Source organism: Astatotilapia calliptera, chromosome 19 (assembly GCF_900246225.1).
Source record: "Astatotilapia calliptera chromosome 19, fAstCal1.2, whole genome shotgun sequence".
Classification (NCBI taxonomy): Eukaryota; Metazoa; Chordata; class Actinopteri; order Cichliformes; family Cichlidae; genus Astatotilapia; species Astatotilapia calliptera.
The window spans coordinates 13,521,371-13,529,610 of NC_039320.1; the positions used below are offsets into that span (position 1 = coordinate 13,521,371).

The 8,240-nt window shown below is 42.2% G+C and overlaps 1 long non-coding RNA gene across 1 annotated transcript; it reads left to right on the forward strand.

Moving 5' to 3' along the window:
• Positions 1–6,230: 6,230 nt before the first annotated feature.
• LOC113011641 (uncharacterized) lies at positions 6,231–8,240 on the forward strand. Its single transcript, XR_003270597.1, has 2 exons — positions 6,231–6,462; positions 7,100–8,240. It is a non-coding gene; the product is annotated as an uncharacterized LOC113011641 (long non-coding RNA).

Here is an 8,240-nt window from a genome sequence, read left to right on the forward strand (position 1 = left end):
CAGCAACTGAGGTCACTGTCACAAATGTTACCATGGGTTTTGGATTTACTTAAAAAAAAATAAAATAAAATAAAAATCAAGTGTCTAGTGGTTCCACTCAGCGGTGTTAAATAACTCCTAAGAAATTGTTTGTATCTTACTCTAAAACCCTGAACTGCCTCAAGCAAAAACCAGTGAGTTAACCTGCCAAAATACAGTCTTTCATTGAAATAACACAAATGCCTCAAGTAAATTAAAAAACAAAAACAAAAAACAAAGAATCCATAATTTGTTCAGTAACTCCAACAAAAGAGTTACTGACCAAAGGTTCATTTTCTTTTTAGTGTAGTTGTTTCTTGCAAAAAGATCAGCATTTTTTTAACCCAGCAATTCTGTTCTCCAGCAGGGGATCAACTTAATGTGTCTGGAGGCTTCTGAATCACAACAGAGCTACACTGAGCTCAACAGTTTAATCAATTACAACATTTTGTGTCATAATTGTTGTCCATGGTGCTGATCTTTGGACCACCAGGGATGCTGGGACTCTCCAGTCCAATAATCATCAAATATCTGTTGACAGACAAAATGAATTAAAGATGGTATTCACAGATCCTAGTGTAGGTTATTGCCTTGTTTCTTTTTTAGTTCTTCTAGGAAATGTTATAATTTGAGGTATTTTTAGAGATAATAATGTCAAGTGGGCCTTCAGCTTTCAAAGCAAAATGCTCATTTGCTACATCATTATGAGTTTCCAATAAAGTCCTCAGTTCAAGATTAGACAGCTTTCACATTTCAGTTTTTAAAAATACATCTTTTACCACATCCATTTACTACGGAGCCCCGCAGGGGACATGGGAGAAAAAAAAAAAAAAAAAAAAATTTAAGACGGACTTTTGCGAGATCTCGCAAAACTTTTGCAAAAGTTTTATTCCAACAATGGCGGCAGCTACTTAGTTGCAATATTACTCTTTCTGGGTCACAAAATACACTTAAGATATTTTGAGGCGTGAATGTAGTTGTGTAGACATCAGATACCTGCTCGGTTTACAAGACATCACATATTTGCAAAAGTGCGCCGACGTTTTCGGAGATCTGACACCCACCATCTCGAAGCTAACGGGAGGTCGAGACCTACTACAGCCGGGAGGAACACAGCTTTCCCGGCACATCGTGCCTCGGCCTCCGAAAAATGCGGCTAAAACTTTTGCGGGATCCCGAGTTTGTTTTGCGAGATCTTGCAAAAGTCAGTCTTAATTTTTTTTCTCCCATGTCCCCTGCGGGGCTCCGTAATTTACAGATACCACAAAACAAAAAAAGTTTACCAAAGTTTATAATTATTATTTCTTTCAAAGTGGTTATTTTTCTTCTAATAAATGGTTAGACACAAATCTTGTCAATTAACTGATACTTGTACTCTGTCCTAGTTTAAAAAAAAATATTTATAAATCCTCTGAATAATTCTGGGGGACTTAGCCAATGAAGAATATTTAGCTCCTTGAAGTTCCATTATTTCCTGACTCTAGACTTTGAGAGGCAAAACAATTAATCCAAAATGATTTTGCAGTTTTTCAAATTTAGTGACATAAATTGAACATTTGACAGAATTTGAGTTAAAAATAAAAATGACCAAATGGTTACGAAGATGACAAAATAAGTCATCTAGATTCTTCCCTCATTCATTACCATCTAAAAATGCTTTCCACACAAGAACATTTATAAAAAAAAAAAAAAAAAAAAAAAAAAAAAAAAAAGACGTTACACATACAAGTACCAGAAACTGCAGTTCCTCAAATGGCCATTGAGGCAGGCTCAAGTAGTAAGTCTTTCCCAACAGACTCATGTTTTCCCAGTTGTCACTGGGTGAGAAGTGAGGCCAGTCTGTCACAGAGCTAATATATAGACAGACAACCATTTACACCCCACAGCAAAATGAAAGTCACCAATTAACCTAATGTGCATGTTTATGGACTGCAGAGGAGCACCCAAAGAGAACCCACGCAGACACCTCAAGATAATGCAACCTTGACACAACAAAGGGCCTGGACAGGATTTGAACACAGGACCTTCGTACTGTGAGGAGACCACCGTGTTACCCTGTGTTTACAGCCTGGAACCAAAAGTGGGTTTGGTGTCAATCGCTACTTTCCCCTTTCTGCACAGGGGATAGATTTTAAACTACTTAGCACTGATTAGTAAATATATGTGTTGATGTAGCCGCTAGACTGGTGGACCTAAATCTTCACCACCACGTCTGGTATACATACAAGCGAAAAAGGGGAGTGGGTGGGTCAGCGCTCAGGGCACAGAAACTTAGCTGGCTTCAAACACACCATTTATTTTCAGGATAAAACACAGCCAGAGTCATACAAGATAGAATTCCCCATATACAATATAAAAACCCCGCCGGCAGAAATAACTATACACTATTAAAACAAGGCTAAAACATGTTTTCCATACGCTAAAATTACCCTCCCACAGTCCCATAATCCCACAGTCCAGCCACAAATGGGCGAATGGTCCTTATCTGAAAGAGACAGGAGAGGAACTTCTCTTCCGGGATGGGGAAACTCGCCAGCAACAGACCAGGGAGGAGGCTCCTATCGCAGACCTGTCTCCTCCGGACAGCGCGTCGCCGCACAGTCCCGCCCCACTCCACACCTGAACACGGCCTCCCTCGTCTCACCGTCAGATGCAGGCAGAAGGGCATCCCTGCCCTGTTGTGCATTGCGGCCATCGCCACCCACTGTTGCCGTTCCTGCCGTTAGGACTGGATCGCCGAACGACTCGCGGCGCCCCACAGTCAGGCAGCAGTTCGTTCCACACACGTGCGGGCTTGCACGCGTTCCTTTTTCTCCTGCTCACCCTTCGTGCGTCGCTTCTTTCTTCTTTTGTCTCTGCGCTCACCATCCCCTTTAACAGGTCAACCTGGCGGCTGATAGGCCACCTTGGGGAACGCCCCCACCTCACAGGTGCCTACAATTGTCTGTTTAGTCCACAGTGGGTTAAAGGAACATGGTATAACATTAACACAAATATAAATATGAGGATAAAACCATGCAGTATAAATATCAATAAACAAACATGCAATATAAATATCACAATAAAATCATGCAAATAAAATCAACACTGACATTGATACATTTGTAGTTTATGTATGGAGCTAGCTACCTAATTGTGCAAAACCATATGCATATGACAGCAACTACCTTCATCTTCTGTCTATCATCTATATTTATATATATAGCCTACGACTGACTTCCATGAGTAATCAAGGAATAAACTATCAACAGTGTGAGATTCCACCTTATTAATCTTTAAACGACTCTCTGTTTGTTCAAATATGTTACATGCTTCATTTTATGCCTCACAATCACCAAATAGATGGAGGCAGTGGACACACAAAGACTGCTGTCCCTTCTATGACTGATCAAAGTTCCTCTGACGTTAAACTGTAGGCAGTTTTTCCCCCCTCATTTGTTTTAATGGCTGACCCCCTAAACACAACTCTGAAAAGACACAGACTGTACCACACATGGTGGGGTGAAAAAAACCCCAACCCTTTTGTTATTCATTCCTTCCTTTTATATAATACTTAATAGGACACAGTGCTGACGCAGGCTGGGGAGTTGTGAACCAGTGTGTGGTGTTTGGTGCCTCTGACTCTTCATGTGTGTGAGTCATCGTGTCACCTACTGCGATCAGGTTGGTAGGTCAAAACAACAGCAAACCGTTGTTGTGACAGCTAATAATAAGCGAGCTGAGGCTTGTTTGGTGGAGGTGGTCAGTGCGTTTGTGTGTGTGCATGTGTGTTTGTGGAGCCGGGTACATGCTGCTTCAAGTTATTAATAATCATCAGACAGTAGTGGAGGGAGTCAATATCTTTTACAGCCTGTGCTTTGTGCTTATTAAATTAATAAGCCGTTTTATTCAGTTATCAAGCCCAATATGATGTACCCTAACACTAATCCTGCCACTTTTCAAAATAAAAGGACTTAGTCCTAGAGTGTTTCTTAATCTAAACCTGTGTTAACTAATATTTTAATATTAAAAATAGATCAATTTACTATATAATAACATGTCTGTACATTTCTCCTGTTCTGGCTTGTTGTTTTCAGGCTGACTGAACATTATTTCCACATATGCAGACATCTTATAAATTACAAGTTCACACTACTGCCAACAAGGTTAAGTATTTCCTGCTGTTTTCTTGTCTTCCAGTAGCATTATGCAAAAACAGTATAACAATATTTGGTGGTGAAATGGAACATGTGTTTACACAGGCTGGAATTTGAATATCGTTGAAACGTATCATAAAGCAATTTAATTTGTTTGAAGTCCAGGCTTTGGCTGGGCCACCCAAGGACATACAGAGTTGTTCTTAAGGCACTCCAAGTTTTCTGTCACTGTCAGGCTGGGAGATGAATCATCCACCTAGTGAGGATCTGACCACCCTGAGCAGGTTTTCATTAATGGTACCACCATAGTTATCTCCATTCACCTTTTTCACAGCCCTATAGTCTCTGCTGCTGAAAAACACCCCAACAGTATAAAGTTAATGCCAACGTGCTTCACTGTAGGAAAGGCAAAGGATAGGTGTGCAGTGAAAATAATGCTTAGATTTGAGCCCAAATGGTTCAATACAAGTTTTATAATTTGAGAGTGTTTTTACGGTCATTTGTTTACAATCTCCAAACAGACTTTTTGTGATTGTCCTTCTGGCAGGTTTCCCTACAGTATCTGCAGGAAAGATCGTGACCAAGAGATCATCAGGTTCTTAGTTGGCTTGGCCAGGAAGCAATTTCTGGGAAGAGACCTGGGGGCCACTGTGCTCTTGGGAACCTTTAATGTTGCATGTGTAGATGTTTCTTTGCCTGGACATAATCACAAGCTCTCTAGGGCTCTGCAGGCAGTTTGTTTAACCTTGTGACTTCTTCTTAATCAGGAATAACACAGACTACTGTGTTTTTTTAGTCTGATAATTGGCTTTAACATAGACACAAGCTTAGCCACCAACACCCCCCCCCAATTCTCTCTTTTTTCACCTTCCTTCACTTTTGCTCTCAGTTGAAGATATGACTACACTTGCACTAATATCACACAAACAAACGTTTTTCTTCCTGCACACTTGCACTAATATCAGATAATTTCATATGGTGTGAGGAGGAAAATGATGGAGCAGTCTACTGTGGGGATATGGATATTACTTTTATTTATATTGCACCAAAGGATAGAGCGCAATGGTAGAATGCAAACTGATTCTAGGACAGAAACAACTGCATTATACTGCTAAATAAACTATTGTTAGTCGCGAGGAGCAAGAATCCAGATGATAAAGCTGAGTGCATGCAGACCCCAGCTCAGCAGCCAGAGCCTGAACTTTAGCAGATAACAATGGCAGTCATGTAGTCATACTTGCAGCCTCCATTTCCCCAGTACGCCTCTATAGTGGAATCACTGTTGCAGTCTAAATAATGTGATTTAGGTTATCGTAGACCAGGGGTGGGCAATTCCAGGCCCCGAAGGCCGATGTCCTGCAGGTTTTAGATCTCACCTTGGGTCAACACACCTGAATCACATGATTAGTTCGTTACCAGGCCTCTGGAGAACTTCAGGACATGTTGAGGAGCTAATTTAGCCATTTAAATCAGCTGTGTTGGTTCAAGGACACATCTAAAACCTGCAGGGACCCACCCCTGGTCTACGATAACCTAAATCACATTATTTAGACTGCAACAGTGATTCCACTATAGAGGCGTACTGGGGAAATGGAGGCTGCCCTCGGGGCCTGGAATTGCCCACCCCTGTCGTAGACTATAGATACAGTGTATATGGAACATTTAAAGATTATACTTTGCAATTGAAATTACATTATATTTTTATTTCAGTTTCACTCTTTCTACAATATTAAACGTGTGGACAAAGAGTAATGGTCTTCAGATTGTTAAGGAGGAGGGGGTTCAGAGGAAGTTGGAGCTTGTTACCATCATGGGCTCATTTGGGCAGAATGAGAATGAACAGTCATCAATCACTTGCATGTTTCTCATTTTATTTGAATAACCAGTATTAAAAAAAAACAAAAGCAAAAAAAACCACACTGCTAAGTCTCAGCTGCCGCTCCATGCAGGAGTGGAGAAAAAGTGAGCTGCAGGTGAGTGCAGTCCTTATATAACAGGTGACAAGTGAGCGCAATTAAAGGCAAGCACCACACCCAATCAAAGGTGAGAAAAGGAAACAAAGTGAATCTGGTGAAGTGAGTGAGTGAGTGAGTGAGTGAGTGTGCTGAAAGGTGAGTCTTTACAACAAGATTCTTAATGAAAGAAAATTATTGAATCTTGCTGCCAGTTCTTCTTCTGGACAGTGTGAAGTGGAAAGACAGTACAAGCCGGGCAGACATGCACTGGGTGGAGGGAGTCTTGAACTGCTGACCTGTAGGCCCTGAGGATGAGGGGAAGATGGTAGTTCCACTCCTGCTTGTGTTCTGAGGTAAGGATAGCTAACTGCTGGGCCAGTGTCCTGTTAAACCTCTCTGGAGTGGCGTGGTGTGGGTCTTCTTAATCCCAAGGCATTTGCACATGGCAGACAGCGTGTCAGCGACAGTCTCTGCCTCCTGGTCTGGGATGGCATATGCCTCATACCACTTGGTAAAATAGTCCATGGGCCGCAAGGACATAATGGTTTCCGCTAACTATACAGGAAAATGTCCCCTTGACATCCACAGCTACTCCACTGGTGCTCCTGCTGATTGTTGCTAAAACTGAGCATGGGACTGGTGAGATGAATATGCATCACAGCTGTGGCAGAAGTCCTCCACATCCCTCTGCTGCTGACTCCAGTAGTAGTCCTGGTGGTACCACAATCAGCCACCTCTCCTCCCCTGTGTCAGGATCACGCTCCTCCTGCTGCCTAAGAGAACTAAACTTGGCAAACAGTCCCTTGGTGGAGTTAAAAATCCCAGTGACCTCACCCCAGTGGGGTCACTGCAGGACTGTTAGCAGGTCTGTGTCTTGCTCCTGCTGTGCCCTCCACTCTACAGCATCCACCACAACAGAGCACCCTGCAAGAGAGCTGTGTTGCGCCGCCTGAGTTCCTGAACCTTCTCTTCTTCCTTCTCACAATAAAGGCAGCCTGCTGCAGCACATGGGCGGCAAAAATGAGCATCGGTGTTGGAATGGTGTGCCTATGCTCTGTGCTCCACAGTGAAATTAATGGCCTGGAGCTACCTGCCCCTCTGGCTCCCTGAAAGACATCAGCCATGGGAGGGCAGCATGGTCAGTTCACCTTTCCATCACTTTGCCTTTCCCATTTTTCATCTAGTAAGTCATTCTCAGTGTTGACTCTGCAGCTCCATGTCTGTCTTGTATTTCCTGTTTTACTTTGACAATCTTGTGTCTTGTGAGATGTATTCAGTTTTACGTTCCCCCCCATCTTATCAGATTATGTTCAGATGTCTCCTTTTGGTTACTCCTTCGTTACTGTCTGGATATATAGTGTGTTTTCCTTTGTTCCCTGTTGGATCATCTTTGTATCCTCCATGGTGTATTTCCCCCATGTCTCCAGGTTTTCAGGTTTCTTGTTCCAAGTTTATAGGTTTCATATAGTGTTTAGTCTTCCCAGTTTAGGTTTTATTAGCTCCGTGTAGTCGTTCTTTGCATTTGTTTATTGTTCTGTTCAACATTCATCTTCATTTCTGGTGTCTGCATTTTGGTCCTCGTTTTCATCTCCACACTGTCTGCCAGCTCAGACCATGACAGTATCTCTTCTACTGAATACTTTAGGTCATTTCATTTCCATTAGGGTTTTCCCTTCCCTGTGTCTTGTCTTCAGTGTCTTCTCTCTGTGTTTACTTACTTATCTGTGTCCCTTGCTCTTGCTCTCCTCACATGTAAAGTTGTGTCTTACTCTGTGTCTTGCTGTATTTCCTGCCTTACTTTGACAGTCAGTCATCTCATGTGCATTTTCCCTCTCTCTTTATGGCTGATTTGGTCCTCCTGTGTTCCCACCTGTTGCCCATCCTCTCGTTATCCTGTGTATGCACTTAAGTCCTCATTATCCCTCTGATCATTGTCACATCGTCCCCTTTTGCGGTTTTTCCATTTACGTCATGTTTCCCTCGTTAATTTCTAGTGTGTAGTATGTATGGCTTATTTTGAAAGTGAATAATACTTTACCATTAGGCCCATAGCTCTGGATCTCAAACCTGCGAGCAACTGGCTCTGCAGATGCTTCTCAGTTTTTGCAAATAAATTTCAGTTAAAATGGAA